The sequence below is a fragment of the Amblyomma maculatum genome, chromosome 7 (assembly GCF_055883805.1).
Source record: "Amblyomma maculatum isolate TAMU_Amacu chromosome 7, ASM5588380v1, whole genome shotgun sequence".
NCBI classification, from domain to species: Eukaryota; Metazoa; Arthropoda; class Arachnida; order Ixodida; family Ixodidae; genus Amblyomma; species Amblyomma maculatum.
In genome coordinates this window covers 6,051,179-6,071,300 of record NC_139350.1, presented here as the reverse complement: position 1 = coordinate 6,071,300, position 20,122 = coordinate 6,051,179, and the positions used below count along the sequence as shown (strand labels likewise).

Sequence of the window (20,122 nt, the reverse complement as noted above, 5' to 3'; positions counted from 1 at the left end):
TTTCTGGACATGACGCGATCACATATCCATAAAAAAGGCACACTTGCACACATGCTAGCTAATTTGCGCGCATTCCGGCTCGCGAGCGAAAAAAAGTGCAAGTGGTGCACGAGCATTGTCACGGCACCAACGGATCAGCGCGGCGCAGATTCGCAGTACGGTACAACCGCCACAGCATCACGTGCACAACGCGACCACGCTCCGAGTGCGTACAGCGCCCCCTGCGCTTTCATTCGGGAAGCGGCCAACCGGTTCCATAGGGAACCCCGCTCGGACGGCAGACTAGCAAATATTTCTAGGGGCTCTAGTTTCACGCCACGTGACGACACCGCCGGCCAACCGGGGTTATAACCGGGGAAGAGCAAGGAACCTCCTTTTTTTTTCTTTTCGCTAGTGCGCCGACCACGCGACCACGCTATCTCGCCGATCTCGCCATCCGCCTTGTGCCGCTCGCGACTTGCCTGAGTACAGTGTTCTTTTTTTCCTTTTTTTTTTTTTTTTTTTTTTTTTACTGTCGGAAACATGCCGCCTCCTGTAAAGAAGCGCAAGTTTTTGACGCTGCAGGAAAAAGCTGCAATTATCGCCGAAGCTGAAAAAGGCAGGAAGAAGACTGACATTGCGGAGGAGTTCGGTATCCCGTGCAGCTCGCTTTCTACGATTCTGAAATCAAGGAATGGCCATGGTAGAAGAACAAATGGTAGCGTAACTCCCATAGAAGCCTGCGTGTCGACTCTGAGCGAGGCTTTAGTTTCCCAGTGCCCCCTGCGAACTGTGAGGCACAACAAACACGTGACGTTGCTTGTGACGTCACAGTAACGTACTTTTGGCGGGGAATTTGATTGTCTTTTTACTTATGAACGAAAAACAAGGCCAACAACGACGGAGGCAGAACGATGCTCGGATAAGGCAGAAAAATGGACACCGTAACTGTTCAGCCAACTTTACTTGACATGGATTTCTACTGTCAAGTTTAACGTTAACTGAAATGTTACGGCATCTTTAACCACCTTATCATAGCATCGTTCTGCCTCCGTCGTCGTTAGCCTAGTCTTTCGTCGCGCGTCATGTAAACGCATTCTGGGGCTTATTTCTTCGGGCACGTTTGTGAACAAGGGCCTTCAAGTGAATTCGGCAAGCACATGGATAGAACCACATGGCTTGAGGCATTTCACTAAGGGCATAAATGAGTGAAGCTGTGCTGCATAGGAAGCCAGGCTTTATTAATTCACGATTACTTACATAGGCGCTTCACGACAATGAAATCTTTAGGTGTAGGAAAGCGACCACCGCTCATTCGTCACGGTCTTCATGAAATCCTCGTGATAACAAAATTTCCTGAGCGTAGGTCTCCAAGCGAGACGCGGTGAGATTATAAAAGGGTGAAAGATCTTGCTAACAAACAAAGTACATATCAGCGTCAAAGAACAACAAAAACAAACGAACGGAATAACTAACGCTAGCGCTAGAACGCCAACCTGTAAGAGCTTAGGTAAGCAATTCAAATTGGGATTGCTAGTATTTAGAAGTTAATGCGTCTGAGAAGTGAAAATATCTACGATATAGCTTCGCTCCAATAAATCTCGCCCTGTTCATGATTCCCATATTTTACTCGCGCTTCATTTGCCACTGAAAGGAGTCAATGTGAGGTTACAAATTTACAACTTAAGCATTTAACATGTTCATGAGAAAGATCCCATTGACAATAGGAACGTCACTGTAATAACAGCTAAAGCACGTTCAGCGAACGTTGGTGCGGTAATACGACGCAGTAAGCAAAACACGCAGCAAAGGGAGCGGAACGGAAGGCTCTGAGCAATGCGACACGCGTCTTGGGGGCAATAAAATCTCACCTTCACCACTCAATTAAAACATGCAGCGATACGCCGCTTATGCAGACGTGTATCCGTAAAACAAGCCACCACTTTTGCGACGTGCCTGGGAGGCCGAGCCGAGCCGCCGAGCTGTGACGCAGCATTGTCCCATCGTCCGGAAATGCGCACATGCAGCGGCAATCAGTTTCTCATCGAGCACAGACAGTCTTCGCCTTGCTGTAAACCTCTACCACAACCAGCAGAATGAAATACTGACTGTTTGTTACAGATAACCCACTCTGTACGCAGCACGCAACGATGAACGTTGAACCGGGGCCGACGACGCACCCATTCCGCGGATGAAAAAAGTTTTGGGCAACTACGCAGCGGATAAGTGGCCGAGAGAGGCCGTTAGAAACAAGTTAAAATATTATTAAAAATGTGACACGTTTTTTCTTACGCAAGAAACAAAAACTGCATTCATTCCTGAGCGCGAATATTATGTTTACTTTCTAGTTCTTTGGAGTTCTGGCAGATCTTATTTTCTGTGCGCTAGTAATTTGCCTCACAGTTCGCAGGAGCCCTCATCATCGAGTTGATGCCTCTGACAGTAGGCAGCTGCACGCGTTTTCTTCCAAGTTGCGCGACCAGTTGTACATTGACCTTGGAATGGCATCATGGCGGCACTCCAGAACGGCGCGCGCGCTCAGAACAAGACTTTGGCAGCGCCGGTCTACGAAGACGTGGACAAAGCCGTATTTCAGTGGTTCCTGGACAAGAGAGCGAACAAGGTGCCTTTGTCCGGAAGCCTCCTGCAGCAAAAGGCGATTGACTACGCGTGCATTCTGGGGCACGACAACTTTAAGGCGAGTGCCGGATGGCTAAGTCGATTTAAAGCGCGGCACTGCATCGTCGCCAAAGTGTTGTCGGGGGAATGTGCGAGCGTAGACGCTGAAGCAGCATCTTCCTGGATGGAGAAAAGTTACGAAGGCATAATGGACGAGTACGAGCCCTCCGAAATTTATAATGCGGACGAAACGGGCTTCTTCTATGAAATGTTGCCTTCAAAAACGCTAGACCTGAAAGGAAAAAAAATGCCATGGCGGCAAGCTGAGCAAAAAGCGGGTCACCATTCTTTTATGCTCAAACATGGATGGATCTGACAAGCGTCCCCTCCTCGTGATCGGCCGGAGCAAGACTCCACGGTGTTTTAAACGTAACCGAAAGCTTCCGGTCCAGTACACTGCAAACCAAAAATCGTGGATGACGCGCGCAATATTCACAAGCTGGCTGGAAGCCTTTGATACGGACATGCGAAAACAGGGCAGATCTGTCTGCCTTTTTTTGGACAACTGCAGTGCGCACCACATTGACGACGTTGCCCTGACGAGCATCCGCTTGATTTTTTTCCCCGCGAACTGCACATCCGTTATCCAGCCTCTTGATCAGGGGGTTATCAAAAGTGTGAAGTCTGCGTACCGAAGAAGGCTCATACAGCGGATGTTGCTAAACATCGAAATGAAGCGACCGACGGAAATTGACCTCTTCATGGCGCTGGAGATGCTTGCCGGCGCGTGGATTGCTACTTCGGCCACGCTTGTCCAGAACTGCTTCAGGAACGCCGGTTTCGCAGCTGGTCAGCACGCCTTGGCAGAACCGGAAGCTGCAAGCGGTGACGATCTGCAGCCACTAACCGAAGCATGGAACGCGCTTCGCAGTGTAGATACAATGGTGCCAGAGGCTGTTGAACTGGAGGACTTTTTGTGTGCGGACGCCGACTTGATCGTGCACGAGGAATTCAGCGACGACGCTATTATCGACAGTGTGCGCAAAGGAAATGAGGCGAGTGACGACGAAGATAGCGAAAACCAAGCACAAGGTAAGCAAGTAAGCTCGCGTGATGTGCTTGATGCATTCGATGTGATCCGGACTTTTCTCGGCGACCACGACGACGACGACGAAGCTATGCATAGCTTATCAAGCTGCGAAGCCAGAGTCGTCAAGCTCCTGCACAGCATTGTCAAGCAGAGCAAAATAAGCGACTTTTTTAATTAAATCTTGGTTCTGGAAGGTAATGGGTGTGCTTATTTGTCCATTTTCGCGACAGCGAAATTTTCGCGACAACGAAAAGGTTTTCCTTCCCCGGCGGTTTCGATATTGCGGGGTTCGACTGTACTGAAATAATCTTTGCATGTGGCGACGGCGAATCAAAAAGACAAAATTTTCAGAGCAGCGGAGCCTGTGGCGCCAGCTCAAGCCCATCAGAGGAAACCATGGAGGCTGCAGCGACTGAGGTGATGGAGTATGGTGGGTGCGAGATGGCGCAAGAAGTACCACGGCTTCTAGAGTTACTATTATTACTGCCGTGGACGATGCATAATTAAGTATTAATTAGGACTGAATCAGGCAAGTAAATCATTCAAATATAGCATAAAAATTGCAACTGAACACCACTTCTATGCGGAATTTAAGGCAGAACGTGAAAGAGTGACTCAACGGTTAGAAGCGTTCTCCTGCTCTTCTCGCGAGACACATCTGGGATGCGCAAGGTAATAGATAGCAATTGCCGTGGCCGGCAACATCCTTGCCTTCCTTTTTTGTAGCTTTTTTATTTTTTTATGAAATAATTATAATAATAGTATATCGCTGAAGACAAACTGCAACACCCTTTTTCACTCCATAAAAGGAGCATTTTCTGGTACCAGTACGTCAAAGAGCACTAAAACTAAAATATACATTCGTAATTGTTCAATCCCGACCGCCGGCAGCTGCGTTTCGATGGGGGCAAAACGAAGTGGTGTCTGTATGCTGTGCGATGTAAATACACGTTAAAGATCCCTATGTGGTCGAAATCACGCCGTAGCCCTATACTACGGCCCCCTTTATCTTTCCGCTTTCAGTCCCACCTTGGTTCAGGTGTTCACAGAGCAAATGTGACAGATACTGCGCCTTCCCTTTCCTGCGAACACTTTATTATTATCCTTCGTAATTGAAGCGGCTGTTTCACGAAGCTCTGTAGTAAACTTTGGCGAGTTGCGGAGTGCCCAATACAGATTGCGCATCTTCTCACGAGCGGCTCTTGCACGCTACCAAGCGCATGCAGTCTCTCTTGTCGTGTGATCTCTCTGCCGTTCTATTCGGTGAACCCTGGCATAACCACACGGCACAAAAAAATGCACGAAGGAAAGTGCTACATAAGCAGACGTCGCGTGTTTTAATGTGAAAGTATTTCTTGTTTCTCGAGTGGTGCCACCTTGCACTGTGCTGGCAGTGTGGACAGAGCCTGTCATCAGAGCGTGTACGCCAACCTGTCAGTCACCCACTTCATGAGTAATTCTTTACCTTTTGGTTAAGCAATTACATCAATAGGAGGAATAATAAAGCCATCGAAATGCCTAAGTGGTTAATTACTCAAATTAGTTACCTAGAAATTGATGGGCCATTGTATTATTTAGCTGAATAAGCTAAATAATAAAATTAATAAATAATACCCCTGTAGTAAATTGGTTTACTTACAAATAACTTGAATTGGCAAATAAAAATTGATGAATCATTTAATAATTTAGGCAAATTAGTTAAACATACAGGCACTTGATCAATTGTTTATTAAATTGAATAAGTAAATTATGCAGAAATTGATGAACCTCAACTCAGGTGCATTAGATACTCATTTAGTCAGTAACATTAACTGGTTCATTGGAAAAGTCGTAAAGAAACTTTTGCTTGTTTTATTATATTTACCCTTCCTTTTTCATGTCCACCAAACCCAGCCTTGAATTTAGAAAAGAAGTGACAAAAATCTGCTATGTGAGCTCGCGAGGTGACGCATCAATTGGCAGAACCAACTGCGTTTATGATGGCTATGAATTTCAAACACGGCGTCTACCACTTTTGTGATGTTGCAGGCAGGTAGAAAGAGCATTTGGCATTTTGCGAGTCTTCCAGTAGTTTTCAAAAAGAGATTAGAAAAGTTTTTTTTGTCCCCAAAAACTGCACCACCACTCTAGAAAATTCTGTCGCCATTGGCTTAAAGCTGCTGTACAAGGTGTTGTTGGGTTGCTGCACTGTTGTTAATTCAGGGATACACAGGCTTTGAGTAAGTTTTGGGGAAACTAGCTATCCTACTTCTTGAGAATTGATTTTACTGAGTGATGCACATGAAAGTCTGCGAGTCTCAAGGATGTCTACTAAAGAAATTGCTGAGCCCAAGTTCCATCATTGCCACCGGACGAAGAAAGCTAGGCAACATGAGGGACCTACATTCGCTGCAGGACAATTTTAAGCAAATGTGGTACTCTGGAGTGCCTTAAGCTGTATTTTCCAGTCTGTTTAAATATGCATTATGTTCCTTCAATAAATGTTATTTGAAATTTGAAAACTCTCTTTTTGTTATTTTCAAGTGCTTGTGCAGGGCTCTACTTACTTCAATAGTCAATGTTTTATCATTATGAAATTTCTAAGGGATGTTCGAAAAATACAGCTATGCTATTTTTTATTGCAATTTATTGTTTTCAATCAGATATAAATTTGTAAAAGCATCATAACTGCACCAATAAAACGCGATTAGAGTGCTACTTTTTTTAAACTTTCAAACAATTTATTCTCAGTGTGCAGAGTGCATCACAATGAAGGAAATGACATATCGCTGACTGCTTTGCGATATTTTTTGACATCAAAAAGGTGCACAAATACACCCTTATATTTCAAATGAATGAGTTGTAAAAATTAAATCAAACTGGATAGGCAGGAATTAAACCAGATTTAAGAACAGCTCCTAAAAATAAATGCGAAATTTTCGGCCACCTAGCTCTTATTATGGCTCTCATTATGGAGCATGCAACCCCAGAATTTTTCTCCATGCCGTGAGCGAAGTGCAGCACTGTCAAACTGTAAATGCCTTCTAAATTCTTCATCGCTTGAGGTGAATGCCTTGCCCAATTGCACAACGCTGAAGATGGCACACTTCTAAGTTATAGTATCAGGCGCTTCGTTGCTCAGCTTGTACAGAAATCTCAGCAAGTGGACGCTTATTATATTTTCATATTGGGAGTGACACCAATGCCAATGTAATGATTTTACAGCACTGCTAACGAACATTAACCACCATCATGGACAATTTGTTTTGCCTTGTTCTCTGTAGTTGCAAAATGTATGCAATGCACCGTGTTCTTGCACATTACATGCATTTATGCCTCCAGTGAATGCACAGAGGTTTGGCCTGGCAACCACAGGAGAAATTATAAAAGCTTATAAAAGGAATGATAAATTATAATAGCCACCAAGCCTGCCACTCCTCTTGGCCATGTTACGTGATCAGTGTACCTGCCAACCTGGCCACGTCAGGTCGTTTCATGACATCTCAATGACCAATCACTGCTTGGCCACATTACCTGCCAACTCAGTCATGTCACGTCGTCTCGTGACTTCACACATCCCAGTGACCAATAAGCACTTGACCATGTTAACTGACCTTCTGATGACATCAACCTCTAGACCAACCCGGAAATTCCTGGTTACCACTGGGTTTTTCTGCTCATATGAATTCTACTGGTATAGCAGTAGCAAATCATAGGTAAATTCTCTCATATTGGGCCTGTATCTGCCTCAGCGACCACTTCGCAGAGTCCTAAAAGCCTAATGTCTTGTCCAGTCAATGCAGTAGGTGCAGTGAAATGAGTAAGTGCCAACTCATTTTGCATGAATATTTGTAAACAGACAAGCCACAGATCTTCATGATCATAATCCTAATAAATTCTAAGAAAGGCAGTGAAAACAGTCTTCAAAAAAGGATGAGAAAGCCTACCTTGACTACTTGAATGCAGATCTCTTGATAGAGTCCCCTCTGGCCTTGTTGTCTTGTACGCAACCAGAGACTCTTCAATCCGTTTCATCTGGCACTCAAGTGTTTCTCCTGCCACGAACTCTTCCTTAGTCACAGGATGCTGCTGGCCAGCTAATGCACCTGCTGGACCATTATTCTGTGTATCGTTCCAAAAATGCATTTGGTATGTTATCATCTTCATTGGCTTTCCTTATATAAATGTTCAAGAAAAAATTTTATGTTCCGCTATCACCAATGTTTATTTCATTAAAAGCACACGGTGCATAAAACAGTGTTTAAGTATCGCTCCAAAATCACGACTAACATCATGGCCCTATTTGCAGTGAGATACAGTAACAGTGGTGCCTCGTTGCAAACGTCCCCTTTGCGTTATGAGGATGCTTGACCACACGGACTGTGACCCGTGTGGTCAAGCATCCTCAAACTGCAACAGTTTAGCATACTCGAAAAGTGGAGGAAGCACGTGGATGCAAGAGAGAAAAAATATGAGTAGGCGTTAGAACAGCAGGACAACATCTCAGAATAAAACTATAAGGCCAGTGACAGACTCTGCAGCGTGTGAAATGTCACGACTGGCCATATCACGGCTGAAGAAAATGGTCCCTGAGTATAGCAAAGTTTTGCAGTTAGTCGGGGCATTTCGGCCCAGCCCGGCACAGAAATATACAGCTGTATCAAAATGGCACAATTGGTGCAGCTGACTATGTGTACTCCACTGGTGAATGGTTTTGGACTGACATACTGCCACGGCCCCAATTCTTGTTTCATTTTCAATTCCGTTTATTCACTGGGCCACAGCACTGGGCATACAGCACTTTCAAAATTAAGAGCAGAATAATCGTATGGCTACCACTAATGGCAAGATACAACTCTCCAACTAGGTGACTATTTGTAAAGTAAACTGCGATGTTTTAAGTAACCAACCTAGCAGCTGACATCGCTTGCCTTTTTTTTTCAAAATCCTCCTTCAATGGTATTACTATGCAGCAAATGCTGTCATTACATGTTGAAAAACTTGTATTTGAATAGAACTACCGCCAAGTTTCATTCACACACCCTAAAATACAAGCGTGCAGCATGAAGCAGAAACACACAACAAGTGTCAACAAATAATAAAAGTAACTGTAGTGGAGCTCTAGTGGACTGAGCAGCCACTTCGCAAGCGGAAGGTGCAAGGTTAAAGTGCCCCAGGATACCCATTGGTGACACAATGGCTGCGCTTTTTCCCTTTGCCTGGGGCGCAGCTTATCTGGGATGAAATGTTTAGGAAATGGGTGTTGCCTTGTGGGGACAAAAAACTGCCTCGTGCCACGACACTCTTTGACAGCAGCCGCCCTTGAGCCATTAGAAACTAATCACAGTCTTAAAATCCCCCTCCCCCAAAATGTAGTCAACCTCTAACCTACCTACATAAACCACACACTTTACGGCGTCAGAACATCCAACAGGAAGAAAAAAAAGAAAAAAAAAAAGAAACTGTGAGCGGCTACGTGTATATATGCGTACATGTCTGTATTTCATAATATGCACATAATTGCTACGCCGACTTCGTTCCTCCGATAGGTGCTCCAAAAAGGCCTAGACCAATCAAATTCCTATCAACTGTGTGCTGCATCAAATTACAATTTCATGCATGAACTCTTGACACTTTCATTTTGACCGCAGCCCTCTGCAAAGCAGTGAAGCAAAGAGTCTGCTGCCATGGCAACAAATGGACATGCAACAGTGAAGTGAAAGTATGCTCACCGGCATACACTAGTCAGCAATGTACACACGCATGAAACAGTGCCAAGTGAAGGCTCGCTATGATCACCCTTTCAATCAGCCGCCACTACCAAGCAGACTGAAAGGGCAATACATATTGAGTCAACAAAAACTGCGGCAAGCTGCTCAAGTCTCGGGTGAAAGGTACCACCACCTTTGAAGATTCTTAGCATTCAAAGTGTGGTTCACGAGTAAGATGAGTGCTCCTTTACTTGAAATCTTGACGAAAGCTTTATGAAAGTGTGGAAAATAAGCCTGCTTAACAGCACCGATGGTAGTCAGTATTGAGAATGTATGCGGGCATGCTTAGAGTAAAAGCAGTGCAACTATTAATTTTAATTTAAACAAGTACGGAAACCAAACTTCCAGCTATACATTTTTTTTTTCTACTCCAATGATGCATGGCGCATTGCTATAAATGGTCCACCAGATGGAAATGACCCGTACCTGCCTGCCACATATTGCGAAGGCACCATGCTCATCTGACTCCGGAGCGATGCGTGCACCACCAGTGGCCACTTCTGCAATACCTGTGTAAACAAATGTTTTGAAAACATTTTTATAATTTCACAGTGGACTGAAGTTGTTGCTGCTAGAATATATATTGAAATGAAGAAAATGTCATTTCAAAGGTGATGTATTTTTTAAAACAAAGCACTATGTGCGCATAGCAAGCGCCCCCAGCCCCCACCACCGGATGAGAACATGACCCGGAGAAACAGAGCATTCAATGTTTCTCGTTTCGCTATGTACTCATATAGGCAACCATTAGTTGACAGTTTGCGTGTGCTTTCAAGAAGATAGTGGCAAAGATACAACATAGTTTCCAAGCTATACCTTTTGAAAACAGCTCGATAGGTGAATGTTGGGAAGCAGGACATATCCTTAACAGGCTCAGCCGGTGTTTTTCCAAAATGTACAAGCTTCTCTAAGAGTCCAAAATACTCTCATGTGCACTACGCTGGCTCAACAGTGTGATCGTTGAAACTGGACAGCCTAGAATGCTACACGAGTAACAGTTCTCATACGGCATGCAAGTGAATGAAAACAAACTATTCTACCTGCTCGGTAGCCTTCAGGAGTAAGATCTTGTTAAATTCTTTTTGTGCAGTTTTCATTGCAGATCTGTTTCTTGCTTTCTTAAAGCAACAGTAAAAGGTTGCCTTCTTGTTACATGTGCTGCTTGGAGTGAAATAAGTCAGTATAATGCCTTGTTTGTTTCCTTTGCCTCGTGTCACTTGTCATCGGCCTGTTGTGGCAGACGGCGCTGCTACTTGACTCCTATCTTCAGTCACAAGTTTCCTCATGTAGTAAACGTGGCTGAATCAAAAACGCTGAACGCCTTTAGCCAAATTTTGGCCTCGAAGAAAACTTCACAGGCCACTGACCGACCGAAACCTTGTTACGTATGTTTAGAAACAAAGGAGGTGCACGCAGACAGCAGAAGCGGTCGAGGTATCGTCTGCATCGTTGTCTGCAATGGTGTGCAGTATGCTTTTCTTTGTTGGCAATGCCATTTCAGAGCTGCTTTCAATGTACATTGACATGAGTACGCAATATGAAAGCAGAATCGTAAGCAGAATCGTTTGGAAAATTCTGTTCGCATGCGCATTTCTATGTGTTGTGATCCCTTTCGGTGTCGGCCACTCCCACGTGCAGTATAGCGATGTTTCCAAAATACATCACCTTTGAAATGAGGTTTCATACTTTTGCAATCTGTTGTAGGGTGTACTCAGTTTTTCTTCAGGAAGGGATGACATTGTAGGTGTGCTGTGAAATAAGAATGGTAAAAATGTTCTGTACGTGTCTTCCTGACGTCCCACTTGGGATGCAGAAGTCGCCACTAGTGGCGCTGAATGCAGTGCCGACAGTGGCGTGCGACAGTGATGAACACCCAGTAAACGAAACTTGGCTAAATGAAAATTATAGATAAACTGAATTAAGCAGGGTTATTTGGCTGGCTTCCTATGTCTACGGCAGTAAACTTCTTTGGCTGACTGAAACACTGCTTGCTTGCTGGCCTCGGTGAGAGGGCACAAAAAGCTGGCTCACACATGCCAAAGATAGTCTCACAACCATCAACAAAATCTTCGCAGCCAGGACCATAGTCAGCCAAGATAATCCAGCAGTCATCCATAGTCCTTCGAATCATTTTGGCTATCAATTATTGCTACGCATTAAGCTTACATGCAATCGATGTTTCCCTCTGATAGAGCGCGTCAAGAAACAGCCACACATCGCTTGAGAAAAAGGTTGCAAGTTCTGTAGGAGCTTGAGCGAAGTGGCCCGTCTAAAACAGAGGTTTTGAAGAAGATCGACATCCTCGAGTCAACACTGGCACGATCTTGAAAAACAAAGCCTGCATTCAGGGGGCCGCCCAAGAATGGAACCCTTGCTTCCAACTGAATGTGGCTGAGGACAACGCCACATTAACTCTAGAAACTGTTCTTTTTTCTGTGTTTAAGCCCGTGTGCGGTGCCAATTTTCCACTAAGTGATCCCACTTGTAGCAGGAGGCGTGGGAAATAGCTTTCTAAAATCTCAGTTTCAGCCCATCTCTGGTGAAAATGCTGCAGCGAACAGAAACGATTGCCCCAACTGGCAATAGGAGATTTCAAGCAGCAATGAGTCACACGACATCTTCAACACTGACGAGATGGGCCTTTCTTGCTTCCACCACAGACTTCCATCACCACCAAAGGCGAAGCCCGTACTGGTGGGAAACACCGCAAGAAGCGCATTATTGTACTGGTGGGCACAAATATGGCAGGGGACAAAAAGCTGAAGCTGGTGGCTGTAGGGAAGTTGAGGTATCCACGTCACTTCAAGGGCATTCAAGAGCTTCTTGTGACCTACCGCACTAATAATGAAAAAGCGTGGATGACAATGGCAATTTTCAAAAACTGGCCTTGAGGGGAAGACACAAGATTCACTAAGCAGGGCAGGAGAGTTGTACAGTGCAATCCACTTATAGCAATACCAGATATAACTACATATTGCTTATAATGATCAATTTTTTTGGGATTTATCAGTTTCCCCATTGCCCACCCACTGCAAAAATAAACCATATATGATGATAGATTATTAGCGGAATATAGGATACAACAATAACTTTCTGGTCACCTAGAATATATTTATTACGACAATCTGTCTGAATTTTACAGAAAAAATAAAGTACTAAGAAGAGAATGAGGTGAAAACAGCATAAGTGTCGCAAATGAACCGGCCTGGCTGAATCCATGAGGAGGCATTGAGTGCAATTAGGAAATGAACGCTACCATGACCGCAATCGCTTGTCCCTCAGCCATATCACCATCACCTGATTGTGCGTCTGCGGAAGATAGCGCCAACCAAGAGGACGGTGATAGCTCTCGAGGTGAAACAGCAGATTCATCGTTATTGCCGGAGGGTTTCAAAGTTGGAAGCCTTATGAAAAAATACAGGCATTCGCACTCTACGATTTTACTATCATCAGGGCTGGGAATGTCGTGCAGTTCATCCAGTCACTGATCGGTTTCATGCACACAAAAGGACTGCTGCCAGCATATGTGCTACTGGAAGTGATGCTCACAGATATTGTCAAGCTTTAGCTACCGCTCAAGCAAGTGCGAATTTCTGACTTTTTTAGCATGCTAAGTTAATTTATGGCTGTTTAGGTATCTTGTATGCTCTTTCTGATGATTCACGCTGTTTGACCTGATTCATCATCGGTGGTAAGTCGGCAAGACTATATGCATGGAAAAATAATGTGGGTCTGTTCTCTCTCTCTTTTTTTTTTGCTGGCCCAGATACCACAATAATATAACAATTGGATTTTCCAGTTTTCTCAATATTGGTATAAGTGGACTGCACTGTATTCATCATGAATAATTGTCCTGTCCATGCCCAGCTGGAAGGACTGAAGTCGGTCTTGGTTTGGTTGGTTTGGTTTATGGGGTTTGACGTCCTAAAGTGACTCGGGCTATGAGAGCCACCATAGTGGAAGGCAGCAAAAATTTCGACCACCTGGGGTTGCTTCATGTGCTCTGACATCACACAGCACACGGGTGCCCCGCTTTTTTCCTTCATCGAAAAGCGGCCGCCACAGCCGGGATTCGATACCGCACCCTAAGGGCAGATAGGATAGGATAGGAAATACGTTAGTTTCTCTACGAGGGTCTTGTGCTAGTAGCGGAAGAGTTCCATCTTCCGTCTTCTCACAGGGTCGGTGCCCCTATTCCAGGGCTCCGCTGAGCTTCGCTGCTCGCTGGGCGTGCTGGATTAAACCTAGTTGGCAATCCAAATCGCCGCTGGAGAGCCGACTCTCCCACTGTTCCGCACTCGGGTCTTTACGAAAGCTGTCGTTATTTTTACATTGCCACGTGATGTGGTATAGCGAAGGTTTGCTACCACACCATGGGCAGGTGTCTCGATATTGTGACGGGTAAATTTTGCTCAGGGTATGCAGGTTAGGGAATGTTCCTGTCGACTACTCTGCCCTAAGGGCAGAGTAGTCGAGCACCGTTACTACTGCACCACTGTAGCAGGGCTGAAGTCAGCCTTGAAACCTTGCCTCCCAATGCCACAGCCTCATCCTACCAATGAATCGAGGAGCAACTGTCCACTACCACTGCTAGCTGCTTTCCACTGAATGCTGCTGTGCACAAAGTATTACAGCATTGACTTACTGCTGGCTACACACATTTAGGCCCGCACCTGAACACAAGTGCAGACAATGAGTGTGAAAAGAGTGTTTCCACCAAGCAAGGCTGCGAAGCAAATGAACCAGTACCCAACGAAGAGGAGATGCTGAAGCAGACATTGTGTTCAGTCAAGTAGCACCCTCTCCCTTTTTCTCACGACAGGAATATGAGGCAGTGAATTTAAACATGACCGCCTGTCACAAGGAAAGCTTTGAGGAGATGATCATTGAGGAGGTGCAAGTTGAGAATCAATCCCCTTCCAGTGATGGGTGCAAGGACCCAGTGCAGCTAGAGATGTACTTTTGCAGCGCAACTTTGGGTATGAAGAGTGTGTAGAATTTCTTCCAAGCCTCTCAAACGTACTTTGTAAACAAGCAAGTCAAGAATGTGCAGCAGACCGCGACTGATTCCTATTTGCCTCTGCGCCCATGTCAGTAAGGGCAGGAGCAGTTTAAGTAAGGTTGTGCTTCATAAAATATGTGCACTCTGCCTAAATGAAACATTTCTTTTCAATCCCTTTTAAGTTCCATTTAAGAGGAAACCATTTAAAAATTTCTGCTACCAGTAGGATACAACTTAGAAACAAAAATTGCTAGCTATGAGCAGTGGTACACGGCATGAATATTACTCCGCTGAACAGTAAACAAAACCATTTTTCGATACCTGACTATAGACCAACACCAATCTGTGACGTAAGCACGATGCGGCAGCGCTGGATGGATGGATGGAATATAGGAGCGTCCCCTTTGAAACGGGGTGGTAGCAGTAGCTATCATGTTCATTTTTCTCCCTATATCTTAATTATTGATTTAGACTGGTTAACTAAACAATCATTCTATTTATTAAATTTTTGTTTCTACATTACTAACATAATGTCACTTCTCTGCTTTTAGGCCACCAATCTTCCAGCCGTTTTTTGCTAATTTCCATCGCTGGTTTATTCACCCGGTCACTGGTATCTCTAAACCCCAGAGCTTCAAGAACAGTGATTGCGCCTGCATCAACTTCCGGATGGATACCATTACATTTGAGTATAATATGGCCAATTGTTTCACTGGAGTTACCACATACAGCACATGCGTCATCTTCATTGTTAATTTTTTTTGTAGCTGCGTGTTCTAAGGCACCCTGATCTAGCTTCAAAAAATAGGGCACTGTCTCTTGAGTTATCAAAGAAAGCTTCCTTCCTGATCTGCATTTTCTACTTTCGGTATAATTCCACACTCTGTTTCTTTTCCATCGAATTTATCCAATTTTTACCTTGTGTGTTTTTCACCTGTTGCTTAATGCTCTTTATTTCTCCGTCCTTGTGACTAGCATACTTACTAGTTAGTTTCCTAGTTCTTTTCCTCCATTGTGAGTCAACGCTTTTCAAGTACAGGTATTTAAATACTTTAGCTGCCCATCTGTTGCTGTCCAATTTCCTCAGGTGTTCCTCATATAATATTATACTCTGAACTTCCCGTACTTCGAAAGATGCCCAGCCCATATCTCCCTGTACCGCCTCATTTGTGGTTTTGCAGTGGGCACCTAGTGCTAATCGTCCAACGGCTCTCTGATTTATTTCTGATGTCGACTGTACCTCTGATTTTAGGCACAAAACCGCATTTCCGAAAGTAAGTCCGGGCACCATAATTCCTTTCCAAATACCCCTCAAAACCTCATACCTGTTGTATCCCCACAATGCCCTGTGCTTCATTATCCCGGCATTCCTTCGCCCTTTGGCCTTAAGTGATTGCTCATGCTTTCCAATGTATGCCAATCCTTCGTTTACCCATGCCCCGATATATTTATATTCTGCTACTCTGGGTATTTCATGGCCTTGTATTTTAAGACCCTGATCAGTTAAGCCGTTGAAAATCATTAGACCCGACTTAACTGCGCTAAAACTGAAGCCTAGAGCGTCCCCTTCGTCTCCGCAATACTTAACTAGAGTTTGCAATCCTTCCAGACCCTCAGCTAGCAGCACAATATCGTCTGCATACATCAAACCAGGGAGGCGCTGCTCTACTGCCTTTCCACCTAATCTACATGACAGGTTAAAACCTAGGTTACTGTCTTGTATCCTTCGTTCCAGGTTTATCATATAAAGCATGAACAACAGCGGTGATAGAGGACAGCCTTGTCTTAATCCTTTGCACACTTTGACATCTTCCATACTTCTTATTCCTTCCCACGTAATTTCTACTTTGTTATTCCGGTATATTTCCTGTAGGAACTCTATTATCTCATAACCGATACCTTCTTCTTTTAATATGTTCCACAGGAGTTCCCTGCTTACGTTGTCGTACGCCCCGTTTATGTCCAGGAAGGCCAAATACAAAGGTCTATTTTCCACTCTAGATATTTCGATGCATTGGGTAAGCACGAACAGGCTACCATCTAAGCGCCTACCATTTCTAAAGCCATTCTGAAGTTCTCCTAGTATCTTGTTACTTTCTACCCATGATTGCACCTTTAATTTCACCGCCTGCATGGCCAACCTGTACATAACAGATGTTATGGTAATCGGCCTGTAGGATTTTATGTGCATCCTTTCTCCTTTCCCTTTATAAATCAAATTCATTTTACTCTGCCGCCAGCTGTCCAGAATTTGCTTATTCGTTATGACTGTTTCCAGAGCTTTTAACAGCATCCGTGTCGACAGGCAGCGCCGACTGGTGGTGAAAAGTAGGCTTAGTGCAGATAGAAATATATGCAACCGAAAGATTTCAAAGCAGTTTTCTAATTTCATGCGACACCTATGATGTTTTTATTCGGTACAGAGCAACCATGGACATCTTAAAACAGGTAGTGAAAGGATGAAATCTCATTACCGAGGCGACATATTTTTAAAACACCGCGAAATGTATGGGCGTGCGAGTTGGGTGGGCGACCCATAGAAACGCATGTAAACACAACTTACCGCAACATTTTGCTCATTTTGCAGAGCACTAGAAGCGATGTCCAGTCGCTAAACATTGGCCAGCGCTTTGAAGAAATATGTGACAAAGTGCGCTGCGTCGTTTCGGAGGCAATCTATCTTTTAAACCCTTTTGTTGTCTAGAATCCGAGTTAGAAATGCATTGATGTATAATCCATTTCATACATCAAGTGCAACGCTGCCAAAGCTACAGCTCTTGTTTGCGCTCTCCTTATCCGCGATGAAAAATAGTGCCTGCTCTTGACGAGAGGAAATAATAGTTTTGTCTGCAAGCTTAATACATCTTACATTTGCCATCAACTTCATAAAGAGCACCTTTTTTAGGGAGAAAGGATCGGATTCGGTGAATTTGTATGTTTTTTATGTCGTTTCGTTCGTGTCGCGTTTTCGCTGTCCCGCAACCTTGCCAGCTGTGTCACTAGATGGCGCTGGCTGTGCCCTCCACGCTGCGCATCTGTTTTTGTGAAAATGGTTCTTCATTGCGCATTTTTCTCTAAGATCTGCACTGCGAAGATGTCTAGGTATGCGAAGCAAGTTATTGCAAATGTATATGCTCGGCAACAAAACGAGCGCGTAGTGATACGCCTCCTTTTTTTTTTCTTGCGGACTACTTGCGTAGCTTTCGCTGCGTTGCACCTGATGTATGAAACAAAGTATAGCGAGGCCCTAACAAAGTATACGTAAAGAACTGTTCGCAAAGAAGCTGACGTTTCAGCTACGAAAGCAGTCGTTTGTTAAGAACTGGTGCATTATTTTAGGTCCATGAATATACGTATGCAACAGCAGTTTGCTTCTGACACCTCTGTAAAGCATATTAATGCGAAAGAATTAGTTCGCTATGTTCACAAATTTCTGTTCGCAAACCGCGTCCGCAGGCCGTGTCTGCAGATCGCGCCCACAGGCCGTGTCAGCAAAATTGTGTCCGCAGCAGTTATAATTCAGAAGTGGTAGAGGTTAATAAGTGGTGTCAATCAATAGAGGGTGACGTAATGCTGTGTCCGAAAAATAATTAGGCCAATAAGTTAATCAGGTAATTAATTAGAGGCAAAATATGCAAATCGTGTCCGCAGCAGTTGTAATTGAGAAGTGGTAGAGGTTAATGAGTGGTGTCAATCAATAGAGGGTGACGTAATGTTGTGTCCGAAAAATAATTAGGCCAATAAGTTAATCAGGTAATTAATTAGAGGCAAAATACGCAAATCGTGTCCGCAGCAGTTGTAATTGAGAAGTGGTAGAGGTTAATGAGTGATGTCAATCGATAGAGGGTAACATAATGTTGAGCCCGAAAAAATAATTAGGCCTATAAGTTAATTAGGTATTTATTTAGAGGTAAAAATGTTAAAGTAATAGCGAAAATGGTCTCATTTGCCAATGGCTTGGCGCCACATTTGAATGTAGCAAATACTAAAGTAGTTAATTAAATCAGTCCATTAAGGTGACGTCAAGGATGTGACATCATGCAATCGGAAGTAGAGCTGAAAAAGGGCATAGGAAGGGATTGGCCCGCAATTTAAAAGTACCAAAGACTAAAATGGGTAAATGAGTGATTTAATGTGACATAGAAGATGTGACGTCCCGCAACCGACAGTAGAGCCGAAAAAGGGCATAGGAAGGGATTGGCGCGCTATTTGAAAGTACTAAAGACTAAAATGGGTAAACAAGAAGTGAATAAAGCAACTAGAAGCAACCAACAGCAGCATCCGTGCTTTCACATTACTCTAATGCAGATTCTGCAGTGCTCTTTAAGTTTTTATCAATAAATATGTGCGGCGCGTTTCTAGACGAACCCCCACGTCTAGGAGGCGAGCCACCAAAGCGCCTTTTTTCTTTTTTTTTTTCTGGAAACGTCTTGTACCCCGCCCCACACCAAATAGCATGGCAGAAATAAAATATTAAAAAAAAAAAAAACATTGCAAGGGCTGGCAACACGCATGAGCCGCGTAAGGCAGTAATGATGCTGTCAAGACATGGTTCATTTTGTAATTTGATAGGAATAAAACGGAAAATAACGGGCACGATGCCATTGCGTTCTGAAAATAATGATCGTGGCTAAGTAGAGGTGGTAAGTAATAAAATGAATGATTATGCAGTTGCATCGCGATACATGCATGCAGTGATAAGTCGTAAACAAACATTTGACAGGCTTTATATTCCGACGTCCATGCAAGTGCTGCATGGTCTGCGCCATATGGAAAGAAAAACAAATAATACGAGGAAACCGCACAGAAAGCGCAGAACGAAGTGCTGCATGGTCTGCGCCATATGGAAAGAAAAACAAATAATACGAGGAAACCGCACAGAAAGCGCAGAACGATATATGAGAGCCATAGCGATACCACGTGGAAATAGAAAATAAACAAAAAATATTTACCTAGCATATATGCCCGTTGATGAGCTTGCATGCACCCACCCGATTCAGAATAATTTTATGACTGGACGGTCTCTACAGTGAAGCGACTTCGAGAAAAAAATCAGATACACTACAATGTTTTCCATACCCAATAGTGTCGGAGCGCTCGAGTCCATCTGGAGGAAATCCCAATGTGTTCACAGGCATAGCAAATGGGTTCGGTTGCACAACGCCGTCAATAAACAGCTTTTCATTGTAGTGCTGTTTATCCGATTTCGACAACCTTTTCACATAGTTCGACCTTGTTGCATAGCACACTACATTCCCTTGCAAATACTGCAATTCTGACGATTTACGGCACTGTTCACAGCACGATAAACTGACCGTGCACAGTTGCAGACGACTATACACCGCTGGAACTGTCGCTAGCAGACGCTCCGGAGCTGAGGTGGCCGCGTTGGGTATCGCCAGCTGCACCGTCGTCTGCTGCATTGCGCGATTCTCGTTCAGTCTATATTGTCGTATGGCGTTTGACAACTGCTTTTAAATGTAATTCTATCTAGGATGTATCACTTGAGCGAAAGCATTATCAAGATAATTTACACCACGCGGCAGCATATCAGACTGTAAACAAAACTGTACAATTCGCTACACCCAGCTTGCCTTTTGGAGGTGTCCAGATTCACAACACATATTATTTGGGGAGTTCTAAAAGTAGACTGCCTCCGCAATGACGCACCATACTTTGTCA

At 44.1% G+C, this 20,122-nt stretch overlaps 1 protein-coding gene across 13 annotated transcripts in view; it reads right to left on the bottom strand.

The window, feature by feature from the left end:
* Positions 1-20,122, bottom strand: part of LOC146182647 (serum amyloid A protein-like) — a 123,638-nt gene that overhangs the window by 94,329 nt on the left and 9,187 nt on the right. For 10 of the 13 annotated variants that reach the window (XR_014708626.1, XR_014708627.1, XR_014708624.1 and 7 more), the window contains 2 exons: positions 9,865-9,947; positions 7,615-7,789 (listed from right to left, as the gene is read on the bottom strand). The gene's annotated coding sequence lies outside the window, so the exon portion shown is untranslated. The remainder of the gene's footprint in view (positions 1-7,614; positions 7,790-9,864; positions 9,948-20,122) is intronic. The other 3 variants (XR_014708635.1, XR_014708628.1, XR_014708634.1) reach the window with 1 other exon arrangement.